This window comes from Abrus precatorius, unplaced genomic scaffold (assembly GCF_003935025.1).
Source record: "Abrus precatorius isolate BTA unplaced genomic scaffold, Abrus_2018 Scaffold7, whole genome shotgun sequence".
Classification (NCBI taxonomy): Eukaryota; Viridiplantae; Streptophyta; class Magnoliopsida; order Fabales; family Fabaceae; genus Abrus; species Abrus precatorius.
The window spans coordinates 13,188,321-13,203,461 of NW_020874417.1; the positions used below are offsets into that span (position 1 = coordinate 13,188,321).

General features: G+C 33.7%; 2 pseudogenes; both read left to right on the top strand.

The window, feature by feature from the left end:
- Positions 1-9,494: 9,494 nt before the first annotated feature.
- LOC113871498 lies at positions 9,495-10,922 on the top strand (annotated as a pseudogene).
- Positions 10,923-12,631: 1,709 nt separating this feature from the next.
- On the top strand, positions 12,632-13,515 carry LOC113871499 (annotated as a pseudogene).
- The last annotated feature ends 1,626 nt before the right edge of the window (positions 13,516-15,141 follow it).

Sequence of the window (15,141 nt, forward strand, 5' to 3'; positions counted from 1 at the left end):
ATGGCAGATACATCTTATCTAGTTTTATGTTATACACTTTCTAATATTATAGCTATTTTTAAAATATTTTTGTTAGTAAAAAGTTAATAAAATTATTAATTTAATGTGTATTTGTCAATAATAATAATAATAATATAAATAATCATTTTTTAGCTTTTAAAACTAAACATGCATTTTGTCAAAATACCTACTTACTAAGTAATTTTTTTCCACCACTGAGTTACCACTTTCAAAGCATTCTAATCTCTTCTAGTTACTTTTAAACATGTCAAGGTGAATAAAATTAGAGGGCTGAATCACACCTTGGTGTTGGGCTGAATTGTACAAGAATCAGCAAGTGACTCAAGCAAACGGATGTCAAAACTTAGAATAAGACACGCCTTTCTTGCATCTACCTGGATATGATGTGGTGTTCCAATATTTGTATACATGTGTCCTTTTTTTTCATGACCACTCATGCTGCAGTTCACAACATGAACCTCTAATGCCAAAAAGAAAACAATGAGACATCTACGAAGAATTCTTGCTCCTGCATCTAAGCAATGCCCCCTAATAACTACAATCAACGATTATTTATGGAATTTTTTTGGTTTTGAAGCCAGATATTTATGAGAAAAGGAATAAGAAAAAGATAAATAGAAAGAAAGAAAAGAAATGAAGGTTAGATGAAAAGAAATAAAGAAGAAATTAAGAAAGTAAAAAAAGTCATGAATTATGAAGATAAAATCCTCAATTCTAAGGGAAATTAAAAGGGAAAGGGACATAGTTTTTTTCTTAATTTTTTATTTAAAATAATCAAATAATGTTTATAAAATACAAAGATTATTAATCTTTTATTAAAAAGTACTGCAATAAAATATGTAATTTATTTAAATTAATTTAAAATTTTTATGATTGTTTGCAGTGTAATTTAACTATTTTTATTAAATTTTTTATGCACTTAAATAAGTCAAGTAAATTTTTTATTCTAGTTCATTTTATTTTAATTTATATAAGCAACACATCTTTTTCACTTTATTTGTTTTACTTTTTTATTTTCTTCTCTCTCTCTTTCTATTTGACCTTTTGTTTAAAATATATCATTATACTAATTAGGGTTATTGGTGTGTTGAGTTAGATGGGTTTTAGTATAAAAGATTATTTGACTCAATCAAAATTTTATGGTTTAGGTTGAGTTAGTTTTAACATTTGTTTGTTTTAATCTAACCTAAACTGACGCAATCACAGGATCGGTTAGAAAGTTAAGTTGACAATTAAAATTTTGTGTATAATTTATAGATTAATCTTAACATCCCGGATAGTAAATTTATTCAAATAAAATAAGAAATCACTAGTATAGTACTAACAGTTTAATATTCATAAAGAATAAGAAGTTAAAGTAATATAAGGTAAAAAAAAAACTCTGAGACTTATCATAAATTATACTTAAAAAATTTAAATTATTTGTCAATTTTTAATTCTTTATTTTAAATAAATTGAAAGGTCTGAAAACTGAAAGCCTAAGAGGATGCATTCTATAAAAATAAATGAAGTTAAATGAAAACGCTAAGAGTACAACGCTTCTTAAATCACCAAAATTACGTAATTACTAAATTATATCATTACTTCATTGGAAAGACTGAAAAGTAAGATTAATGTCAATATCTTTGAGACTCAAAACGTCAAATATATCTAACAATACATAATTAAAATGTAAGATTAAAACAATGTAAAGACGCAAGGTCACACTCATATGCAGAGTCGAGTAGGGGTGGAGCTTAGAACTAGAGGATTTAATAGGTGGCGGCTGCAATACCATAATGGAATGCAGAAAAGGGAAAGTTAAAAATGTGAGATGAGAAAATAAGTAAATAATAAAAATTAAAAATAAAGATTTCAATTCACCTACTAAATAAAAATTAGGCTTTTGGTTCACAAATAAAAGATTGAAAAGTAATTGAGCCTTCAATATTATGAGACCAAATGCAATGGATATTTGGTTATTAGATTGGGTTGAGTTTTAACATTAACAATCCATAAATCAACTCGTACTTAATTGAATTTAAATATTTTTACCCAACTTTACCCATCTATTCAAATATTAATCCATTAATTTATAATTGAATTGAGTTGTGTCAGTCCGGTTCATCAGTCTTAATATTACTTTTGTAATTTCTTTTCATAATTCAAAAAATTTGTTGGAAAATCCTATTTATATAAAAATTTGTATAATTTTTTTATTACTTAAAAAATAGGAAGATAAAAGAAAATGATAAAGTAGGTGATATAATAAAAAAGAAAAAAAGCATTATTGTTATAATTTTTGTAAAAATATTATAATTTATTATGTTTAATTTTTTATCTTATAAAATTAGTTAATTAATAATTAATATTTTTATAAAATATAATAAATAAGTAATATATTAATTGATATAATAGATAGAAAATATAATAAAAATATGTAATTATTTTTTTATAAAATTTAGAATAGTAATTTTTATTTTTATTTTTAAAATTTTGACATGAAAGAAAAAGAGCTCAGAAAATCAACACAATAGCAAATGTTATGACTTAAATACAAGTGATTAGCCAGAAGAATCGTGCAACAATAAATATGTTGAATGAATTTCTTAAGTTAAAAGAGAATAAATAAGTAAAATAAAATATTAGTTAGAATTCACATTCCAAACACATTTTGTTTGGTTTTTTTTTTTTTAAAAAGAAGAGAATAAAACTTTTATATTTTAAAGTAAAATAATATTAATATATATAACTATTTTAATTAAAAAATGTCATCCTCTCTTTTTTTTAAAATTTTTCCCAAATAATATTTTATCAAAATTTTGAATTAAAGTCATCGTAATTTCTTATAAAAGTATTAATCTTCTTATCTTATCTCGTTGAGGTATTTAAAAAAAAAAATAAATTTAAATATTTAAAATGTATATAAATGAATAAATATTTTATTTTTAATATAAATAATAGGTAATGAATTTTTTTTAATTTACTTTAAATGTATTTTATATATAATCTGTCTTATTTTTTTTTATCATTTATTACTATATTATTCTATTTATTACTATTAAATAAACAAAGTATAATTAAGTAAAATATTATTATATTATAAATCATATTTATTATTCTTAAATAAAATTATTTAATATTATTTTTCATTAAGGTATACAATTTATAATATGTTGAGCAAAACATTTTAACTAGCTTATATTTACTATAAATCAACCTCTATATACAATATAAATTACTAATTGTTGTACTATAGCATTTTTAAGCATTGTTTTTAAGTTAAAATATTTTTAGAGTATTTTCAAATAGAGAACATTGTTAGAGATTAATTATTTTTTATGTCAAGTGTTTTTTAATATTATATATTTACTTTTAAAGTAATATAAATTTAAAATTTAATTTTGTATAATTTAATTTTTTAAATTTATTAAATAATAAAATATTTATTATTATTAATTATAATATATATCCTAATTAAAATTAATAAATGTTATTGAATTTCTATTTGAACGGATTAGACTAGTCCAAGTCACTTTTAATTTTAAACTTGTTATTTTCTGTGCACTGTCCGTGCATTGTTGGAGGGACATAAAGGCTCTTGTCCAAGTGATGATGGATCTTGGCCTCCTCATGCTTTCCACGTTGATACCAAACCCAATGATAATGCAAAAAAGGACAATGCTGACTAAGTTATACTGCAAGTGGATCCAAAAAATGGTATCGGCCTATTATCATTGAAATTTATGGTATTAGAAGGCGTAATTTAGTGTCTATGAATTATGAATAATGATTGATAAGTTTGCTGCACAAGTTAACAGAAAGTATTGGGAAGAAAATGACAAACAAAAAGGTGGCATATAATGTCTTTGTAATTGTATCAAGCTAAGGAACAGAACTGAACTTCATTTGTAACATTCTGCAAATTAGCTGATTAACAAGAACATTACTTAGTTCACGATTAATTCTCTATTATTTGTTTTGCACGGACGACATCACAAAGAGTTAAGACATATACATACAAATAAATCTCAGCATAATAAACAACAAAATGTAAAAGTGTGTCTTGTTTTGAAATTTAGAGCCTCAGTCATTTGCTGAATCATGAATGAAAGGATCAAAATTCGAAAACTCAGCACCAAACTCATTACACAAATGCAGTTCAATTATATTGGTTTCTCACTCTTTCAATTCCTATATATAAAGTTGTGTAGCAAATACATCAATCATAGTTGATAGTTCATAATTCATACACATAATATACACATGTCCTTCTAATACCATAAACTCCAATGACAACCTCCTCAACAACCACTTGTTTCTTGACTTCTTACATAACCTCAACATGAAATATATAAAACTTAGGTACCATAACTTGATCTTCTATCTTTTCATTCTGTGCTTGAATCCTCCCTCCAACATGACTCTAGAAGAGATTCTGTTGGGTCTAAGCCAAATGGACCCCCATTAAAGACATATCAAAGGAGGGGTAAAAAGGGAAATTTGAGCAAGGAGGCTGTTAGGCCAGATTCTAACAGCCTAACAAATTAACATACGTGAAAGGAAAGAGGGAAGAGAGAGGCAGCTGAGGAGAGGGAATATATGGAGGCTGGACAGAGGGCAGAGGCAGGGATTATCAAGGAGGTTATTCAGGGTGGCTGCTGCCATAGGAGGAATCTCATTCTCTAGCAACTAGTTTCCTTTCTGCTATCTAATTCTATTTGTTTGTACTACTAGGGTTATTCCCTGCGTTTGTTCTTTAAATTCTATAATACAATCAGTTCCTATCAAGCTGGTATCAGAGCTCCAGATCTTGGGAGTGCTTGATGGTAACCACGCGAATGGAGAATCGATTGGAAAGTGTGGAGTGTCGATTGGAGGGCATGCAAGCTGCCATTCAGGAAGAATTTCAGAGGCAGATGGATGACGTGTTGACGATGATGACAGCGAGGTTCGAGACGGCCTTGCGGGTAGTACGAGAGGAGAGGGAAGGGGAAAATATCAACCAAGAAGGGGGTAATGGAGGCGCGACACTTAGAGGAGGGAGGAACGAGTAAGGAGAGTAGAGGTGCCCTATTTTGCGGGAGAGGACCCTTATGGATGGGTGTACAGAGCAAAAAGATACTTTGAGATCAACGGCATACCGGAGGTGGAGAAGGTGGACACAGCGGTGGTCTGTTTAGAGGGGAAGGCACTTAATTGGTATCAATGGTGGGAACCAAGAGTTCCAACGTCCACCTGGCCTGTCTTCCGACAAGCTTTGTTGGGCCGATTTCGTTTGTCGTCATCAGAAAATCCCTACAAAGCCTTGATGGGATTAAGGCAGCAAGGAACCGTGATCGAGTACAGGGAGCAGTTCGAGTTGTACTTAGCCCCACTCCGTTTTGCTAACGAGGAGTTTATGATAGGGGCATTCCTCAACGACCTTCGGGAGGAGATCAAGGCGGAGGTACGACTAGGGGATTCCGGCGACTTGTGTTCCATCATGGAATTGGCGCAGAAGGTGGAGGAGAAGAATAGAGTGTTGGGCCTCACTTATGGGTCAAATGCAAGAGCTGGTGGGTCAACGGGTCTAAAGCCAAATTGGGCCTTAAGAGGAGGAGCCCAAGAAGTGAGTAAGACAAATTGGGCTGGGAAAAATGAACCCAACCCATATGCAATGTTTAGAATCCCAGCTCGCCTACCTAACGGGAATCGGGTTGAGACCCAAAGCAACCGCAATAACACACGAGACTCATTTGCATCGAGTTCAAACTAGAGAGGGTTAGGGTTCAAGTGACTGACTAAAGAGGAAGAAAATGATAAGAGGAGGAGAGGGCTTTGCTTCCGCTGCGACGAGCGTTTCACCCCTGGACATGTGTGTCGCAACAAGCAGCTTCATGTGGTCTTGCTGGGAGAGGACGTGGTGGTCCAGGCCGAAGATTCCGGTGAGGAAAATGATGTAGAGGAGATGAATTTGCAGCTGAACGCGAGCAGCATCGCGGGAATGACTTCCAAAAATTCTCTGAAGCTGTAGGGCACCATTTTGGGTAAGAAAGTGATAGTCATGGTTGATTTTGGCGCCTCCCATAATTTCTTGTCCCCGGGACTGGTAAAGGAGTTGAAAATACAAACAGAGGCTACAAGGGGATATTTCGTTGAGGTAGGAGATGGTCAAAGGTTGGGAAGTCACGGAGTGTGCAGGGGCATTGTACTAGAACTGCCAAACCTTCAAGTAATCCAAGATTTTTTTTCTGTTTGATTTGGTGGGGGTAGAGATGATTTTGGGGTACGAATGGCTTAAAAGTCCAGGGAAGTTCAGTGCTGACTTGCGGCAGCACTTGATTGAGGTGCAGAAGGATGGAAGGATCATTGAGATCAAAGGGGATGTGGGGTTGTCCCGAACCGTGGCCTCACTCAAGGTTATAAGAAAGGAGTCGAGGGGTGAAACAGAAGCTTATTATGTAGAATTGGGCATGATGATTGTGGGCTGCACTGAAAAGCTTACTCCATTTTCGGATACCGCACCTGAGGCTTTGAGGAAGTTATTAAGAGAGTTTGGAGACTTATTCAAGAAAGGAACTTCTCTTCCACCAAAGAGGAGAAAGACCATGCCATAGTCTTGAAGGAAGGAGCTACCATCCCTAATATTCGGCCCTATCGACACCCGCATCATCACAAAGAGGAGATTGAAAAATTTGTAAAGGACATGCTTGTAGCAGGGATGATCAGGCAAGCACCAGCCCCTACTCTAGTCCTCTTATTCTAGTAAAAAAGAAAGATGGAAGTTGGCGTTTTTGTGTGGACTATCGCGCTCTCAATAGCATCACCATTCCAAATAAATTTCCAATCTCTGTTATTGAGGAGCTTTTGGATGAGCTGGGAGGGGCAGCAATTTTTTCCAAGCTTGACTTGAAATCTGGATACCACCAGATACGTATGAGACCTGAAGACATCCCCAAAACTGCATTCCAGACACACGAGAGGCACTACGAGTATGTGGTCATGCCCTTCGGACTAACCAATGCTCCCTCTACCTTCCAAGCGCTGATGAATCAGGTTTTTAAGCCGTATTTACGTAAATTTGTGTTAGTGTTTTTTGATGACATTCTAGTGTATAGCGCAGATTATGCATCACACATTAGTCACCTACGCCTGGTTCTTCAACAACTGAGAAGCCAAGAGTTGTGGGTCAACGACAAGAAGTGCAGTTTTGGAGAATCATAGTTAGAATATCTGGGGCATATAATTTCCTCCGCTGGAATCTCACCTGAACCTACAACAATCTCTGCTATGAGACAGTGGCCAGAACCTAAAGACCTTTGTAGTTTGAGGGGTTTCCTGGGTTTGACGGGGTATTACCGGCGTTTTGTACAAAATTATGGAATTATTGCTAAACCCCTAACGTAATTGTTGAAGAAAAATAATTTCAAATGGTCAGAGGAAGCACAAGCAGCATTTGAGGAGCTCAAGCGGGAAATGAAGGTGCTGCCAACCTTAGCAATGCCAAACTTTGACTTTCCATTCATGGTCAAAACTGATGTTTCAGGGTATGGATTAGGGGCGGTTTTAATGCAACAGGGCAGACCCCTTGGCCTTTATTAGTCAAGCTCTTTCAGACCGAAACAAGGTGAAATCGTTTTATGAACGTGAATTAATGACAATTGTTTTTGCTGTTCAAAAGTGGCGACAATATTTGCTAGGCCATCATTTTATCATTCGGACTGACCAAAAAAGTCTGAAATTCCTGTTAGAGCAACGGGTATTGGAGGGGGACCAACTGAAGTGGGTAACTAAATTAATGGAATTGGATTTTGAAATTCAGTATAAGCCTGGATTGGAGAACAAGGCAGCAGATGTATTGTCCTGAGTGATGAATTATAGTGCCATATCTATGGTCACCAATTCTGACTTAGTAGAACTAGCTGGATAGGTTCTGGGAGATGAGCTTTTAAGGGGGATCATGCAACAGGTGGTAACACACCCTGATTCTTACCCACACTACTCAGTGTCTCAAGGCTGCTTGTGGTATAAGTAGAGATTGGTCCTACCTAAGGGATCTGCCAGGATTCCCCTATTGCTGATAGAATTTCATGCATCACCTTGGGGTGGCCATTCGGGAGTGACAAGAACTTACAAGCGATTGGCTATGATTTTCTATTGGACTGGGATGAAACAAGATATAGAGAGGTTTGTGGCTAATTATCAGGTGTGTCAATAGAATAAACACGAAACCTGGAAGCCAGTCGGGCTCCTTCAGCCTCTACCAATTTCGGTGCATATGTGGGAAGACATCTCAATGGATTTCATTGGCGGATTACCAAAAGCAAAGGTAGCAGACAACATTATGGTAGTAGTGGACAGATTAAGCAAATATGCCCACTTCATTCCCCTACTCCATCCCTACTCAGTAAAGGAGGTAGCAGCGGTGTTCGTGAAAGAAATTGTGCGATTACATGGATTTTCCAGTTCCATAGTTTCGGATCGAGACAGAATTTTTATTAGTTCATTCTAGAAGGAGCTATTTCGTCTCTCCGGCACAAGGCTGAAATTCAGTTCTGCTTACCATCCTCAAACGGATGGCCAAACCCAAGTGACCAACCGCACTATTGAGTCATATTTAAGGTGTTTTGTGAATGACCACCTTCGTCAATGGGTGAAATGGCTACCGTGGGGGGAGTTTTGGTTTAATTCATCATTCAATGCTTCCATTTAGATGACCCCCTTCAAAGCACTATATGGCCGTGATCCTTCCATGGTTATTCCCTACTGTCGAGACAACATTGTTGTTGCTGAGGTGGATCAGTTGCTCCAGCTCCGGGATAATATCATAGGGGGGCTCAAGCAACATTTGATTAAAGCACAAATGAGAATGAAGGAGCAGACAGATAAAAAGCGACGGGAAGTGGAATTCTAGATTGGGGATATGGTATATTTGAAGGCCCGCCCATACAAACTGAAAACGCTGGCCAAGAGGATCAATGAAAAATTAAGTCCCAGATTTTATGGCCCTTTCCGAGTAGAAGAAAAGATATGAGCTATTGCTTATAAACTGTTGCTGCCATAATCATCTCGTTTGCACCCCATCTTTCATGTATCACAGCTTAAGAGGGCCCCCTACCAACCAAGCTAGCCAAACATTACCACCATTTTTAACAGAGGAATTGGAGCTACAGGTTGAGCCTGAAGAAGTGCTAGATACCAAGAAATTAGTGAATGGATGTTGGGAGCTTTTGATTAAATGGCGGAATTTACCTAAGGAAGATAGTACTTGAGAGGAATTTGAATTGCTGCAGGCTATATTTCCACATTTCAACCTTGAGGACAAGGTTCCCCTCAATGGAGGCGGTATTGTTGGGTCTAAGCCAAATGGACCCCCATTAAAAACATATCAAAGGAGGGGTAAAAAGGGAAAGTTGAGCAAGGAGGCTGTTAGGCCAGATTCTAACAGCCTAACAAATTAGCATACGTGGAAAGAAAGAGGGAAGAGAGAGGCAACTGAGGAGAGGGAATATATGGAGGCTGGACAGAGGGCAGAGGCAGGGATTATCAAGGAGGTTATTTAGGGTGGCTGCTGCAATAGGAGGAATCTCATTCTCTAGCAGCTAGTTTCCTTTCTGCTATCTAATTCTATTTGTTTGAACTACCAGGGTTATTTCTTGAGTTTGTTCTTTAAATTCTATAATACAATCAGTTCCTTTCAGATTCACCAGCTTTAGGTCAACTTGCTGGGACAACTTGGTATGTCATTTGTTACAATGTCATTGTGTTTGGAATCAATGTTTACCTCTAAGATCCATCTACTTAGTGACTTACTTTGCATGTTACAAACCCCCTGCTGAAATATGACCAATTCATGGATCACACAGGGGACTTCAACGATTCTTCAATTATGTTTTGAAAGGAAGATTCTCGCTCTGGCCTTGCAGAGAGGAACCTTATGTCCTCAAGCAATGCACGACATCCCACCAACACCATCCATGGCTGCTTCAAGAGATGAGGTTGAGATGAACTTTTTTCCAACCCCAAGGTCAATCCAAAGGACATTGGGATCCTTGTTGTGAATTGTAGCTTGTTCAATCCCACCCCTTCCCTAGCTTCTGTAATTATCAACAAGTACTGAGTGCAATGTCAGGAGCTTCAACTTGGGGGTATGGATTAAGGTGCGGGTGTTATAGCTATTGATCTTGCTAAGGACTTGCTTCACTTTATGGGAACAATTATGTTGTGATGGTTAGCACTGAATACATCACCCAAAGCCGGTACTTTGGAGACAAGAAATACATGTTTGATACCAAATTGTCTGTTTCTCGTTGGTGGGACAACATTCTGCTTTCTAACAAGACTTGTGATAAGCTTCAAGCTAAATATGAGCTTCTTCATACTATGAGGACTCATAAAGGTGGGCATTCAGGTGTGTTTATCAGGAGTTAGATGATGGAAAAATTGGCATGTCCTTGTCAAAGGATCTCATGGTTATTGCTTGTGGAGCCTCAAGACTAACCTTACAACTTTGGGTCTCCTCGTGTTACCCAAAGGAGCAGCTTATCTTATTTTATGATTTGATGATCAGGAAGATATTTTGTGCAATTAAGCCTTACATTCCAAATTTCAAACTTGCTTTTGATCATTTTTGCATTCATGCTAGTGATAGGGTTGTGATTGATGAGCTTAAGAAGAATCTATACCTTAAGAGTGAGCATGTTGAGGGATCTAGAATGATTCTGCACAAGTTTGGGAACACTTCGTCTAGCTCTATTTGGTTTGAGTTAGCTTACATGGAAGCAAAAAGCAGAATGAAGAAGGAAAACCCAGTTTGGCAGATTGTATTTGACAATGGATTCAAGTGGAATAGTGCAGGTTGGAAGGCCCTGAACAATGTGGAGCCCTCACCACCTTAGAATGATTGCATTGATAAGTACCCTATTGATGTTGCTCCATAGTTCTGTTATGAGTAATAAGAGAATAACAATGTCTCGTTCAGCGAGTCAGTCAAAGGCATTTATAATGTATTGGGTTGCTAGTGTGTCATGCAACCACCTTTGATACTTTTTATAAATCGTTGTCTTGAGTAATTATTATGTATAATAAAAGCAGTTTTTGATAAAATTAAATATTTATTAATGTCATTATTAAATTTTTTTAATTAATTTAAAGAATTTTTTAAAAATTTATATAATAATATTAATATTCTAGATATGCTAATATTTATTTATCTTTTAAAATTTATTATAGTTATTATCGTTTAACATTTATTTATTAATATTATTTTAAAATACCTAATAATATATATCATAATAAAAATTAAATTTAAAATTCACTTATTTATTTTTTTAGTATTTTTTAAGATGCTACATATTATTAATTCTATTATTATTTTAATTTTTCACTTTTAAAATTTTAAAATATTATCTTTATTTTATTATTATTGAATTAATAAAAAATTATTTAAAATTATTTTATATTTTAAAATTAACTTATTTATTTATTTTAATTAAAAAACTCGTTCAACACACGAACATATTTATTAATGTTATATATAAAATTTATTTCAAGTTAAAGTTGATTTATTATCTCACCAACAATAATAAGTTAATAAATATAATTATTAGAAGTGGGTTAAATTAGCTAGTTTACATAGAAATTGGTCAACTAATTCAAAGTTTAATATTAATTAGTAATAAAGTGTGTTTATGAAAAATAAGTGTGTTAAAATTATGACTTTTTACTAATTTTTATTTTATTTATTTATTATCTTTTTTCATTTGAAAATTTACACAAAAATTAAAAATTATTGGCATTTTAATTTTTATTAAAAATATTATTTAACTATTTTAATATAGTACTTACTGATTATCTTTTATCAAAACAAATTTTATTAAAAATTATAAATATAAGAATAAAAAAACAAAATAAAAGAAATTACTATATTTTTATAGTAAAGTTTTATAACAAATTCTTTTATTTTTATTTTTATTATATCACTACTTTATCATATTTTTTTTATTTTCTAAGTTGTAACAGAAATTATACAAACTTTTATATCTTTAACATTTTTCAATAACCAATGTATAAAGCAGAGGTTCAAGGTGGTCAGATGTGTTTTGGAAGTCCATACTTAACATATTGCAAGTTAGTGTGATTAGCAAGAACACTGTTCAAATCCCTTAAATCAAAAAGTTCAAGTTAATCCTCTCATATTTGGTTTGTGTGGTTAACTAGTGAATTGCATCTCAAATTTGGGGGCCATTTATACGAGTAACTTGCTCAATCGTGTGCATGCAATGATCAAAATTCCAAAAATCAGCTCCAAACTCACGACACATGCAGTTCAATTCTGTTCCTTAGCTAGCCAGTTAAAGGATATAAAAAGCTATGCAGCAAAGATCAATCATGATTCATATTCATCATTCATAAGCATACATACACCATGCTTTCCAACACCACGAAGGCCAATGACAACCAAGACCTCCTCATCAACCACCCTCGCAGATTCCCTAACTTCCTACATAATCTGAACATGACGTATATAAAAACTTGATACCATTATTTGATTTCCTACTTCTTCACTCTGTGCTTGATTCCTCTCAGCCCTCATCATCTTTCAAAGCCTCCAACGTGATGCAATACAATTTGTTGAACAACCTAGTCAATGTGTTGTCATTTGTTGCGCTATCTTGTGTTTAGAATCACTGTTTACATCACGAAGAAGTCAAGATCCATCTACTTGGTGAACTTTGCATGTTACAAACCTTGCTCATTTTTAAAGTGAAATATGATTGTTAACAAGTATCCAAAGCAGCTTCAACTTGGGGGCATGGGTTGGCGTTATAGCTATTGATCTTGCAAAGACTTATTTCAGATTCATAGGAATAATTATGTTATGGTGGTTAGCACTGAGAACATCACCAAAAACTGTTATTTTGAGAACAAGAAATTCATGCTGATAACAAATTGTCTGTTTCGCATTGGTGGGGCAGCGATTCTGATACCAAATTCTGCTTTCTAACAAAGCCTGTGATAGCCTTCAAGCCAAGTACGAGTTTCTTTGTACTGTGACAATTCATACAGGTGCACGTGCAAGATGATGTTGGAAAGATTGGTGTGTCCCTGTCAAAGGATATTATGATTATTGCTAGTGGAACCCTCAAGACTAATCTTACAACCTTGGGTTCCCTTGTGCTACCCATAAAGGAATAGCTTCTTTTCTTTTATGATTTGATGATCAAGAAGATATTTGGTTCAAATAAGAACCTTATATTCCAAATTTCAAGCTTGCTTTTGATCATTTCTGCATTTTATGCTTATGGTAGGGCTGTGATTGATGAGCTTGAGAAGTATGTGGAGGCATCTAGAATAACTCTGCATAGGTTTGGAAACACTTCCTCTAGCTCTGTTTGCTATGAGTTAGTTTGCATGGAAGCAAAGAGCAAGATGAAGAATGGAAACTAAGTCTGACAGATTGCATACAGATTGCATTTGGCAATGAGTTCAAGTGTAACCGCAATCTGGAATGCCATGACCAATGTAGGATGATTGCATTGATAGGTACCCTATTAAGGTTTGAGGTTAGTCCATAGTTTTATTCTGAGTTAAAAGGACGAGTATAAGAATATCTGGTTAAGTCTGTCAGGGACATTTATCTTTGTTTATTCGCCAATTTATTGGTATAGGGATGTTTTTTGTTTATTATTAAGAAGTCAGAGTTTGATACTTGTATTGAGTTGCCAAGGGGCAACCTTTGGTACTTGTTATAAATAATTGTCTTGAGTCATTATTATATATAATAAAAGCAGTTTATATGTTGTTTGTGTGTTGCCCATTTTAAACATATTATTATGCATAGAAGCTACACATCAATGATCCGAATGATTTATAAAAAACAAACAAACCAAATTATTTTAATTTGGTTTAAACTTTGATATAACTTCGTTAGAACTTTCATTCATTAAGTTGCACGTTGTTCTGATTCCAAAAGACGTTGTTAGAGAAAGTATCTAAGCATCTGGAATTTGGTTTAAACTTTGATATAACTTCGTTAGAACTTTCATTCATTAAGTTGCACGTTGTTCTGATTCCAAAAGACGTTGTTAGAGAAAGTATCTAAGCATCTGGAATTTGGTTTAAACTTTGATATAACTTCGTTAGAACTTTCATTCATTAAGTTGCACGTTGTTCTGATTCCAAAAGACGTTGTTAGAGAAAGTATCTAAGCATCTGGATATTAGCATAAAATGTACACAGCCAACCGTAGCAAATATGAAGTTGGTTTTATAATAATTTACTTTTTTTTCACTTTTTTATTCATTTTATTATAAATTTCAAACATTAAAATTTAATATTAACTTATTCTTATTTAAAATAAATAAATGGTTAGATTCTTTCAGAATCTATATTTATATTTTTAAAATTTATCTTCTTACTTTATATAAAATGTAAAATAAAAAAATTAAATATTTCAAATTTAAATTTTATAAACATAGATTAATTAAGTAAAATCAAGTTAATGGAGACTCATTTTAATTTAAAAATAAAACTAAAAAGACCATGGAGTTACAGAAAGTAATTTAGTTAACCAACGTAATTCTTGACATTTAAAGTATCTTGTTTTTCTCAAACAAAGTAACACATATACTTAACATTAACCTCGATGTTTTGTTTTGCATCAGTAGTAAGGTTAACGTTCCATACTTAACATCTTGAAAATTTGAGTGATTAATAAGAACATTGCTCAATTTTTATAAAACAAGAAGTTCATGATTTTCCTCAATTGTTTGTTTTGCATCAATGTGATTAACGTGGTAAACTGCATAATAAGTAGTAATGGAAAAAGATAGTGACACATACGTACAATAAAAACTTAACATAACAAATACCACAGTGGCAAAGGTATGTCTTATTCTGAAATCTGGGGCCTTTTGTCTGAGTCACCTATGAACATGTGTATGAAATATTCATAATTCCAAAACTTAGCACCAAACTCACAATATAAATGCGCATTTCAATTCTGTTTGGTAGCGTGTGACAGTTAGAGACGCAATTGCCACCTTTTTGTTTCTCATTCTCTTCCTAATCCTATATATAAAGCTGTGCAGGAAAGACATTAATCATAATTCAGAGTTCATAATTCATACGTATACACACACCATGCCTTCCAACACC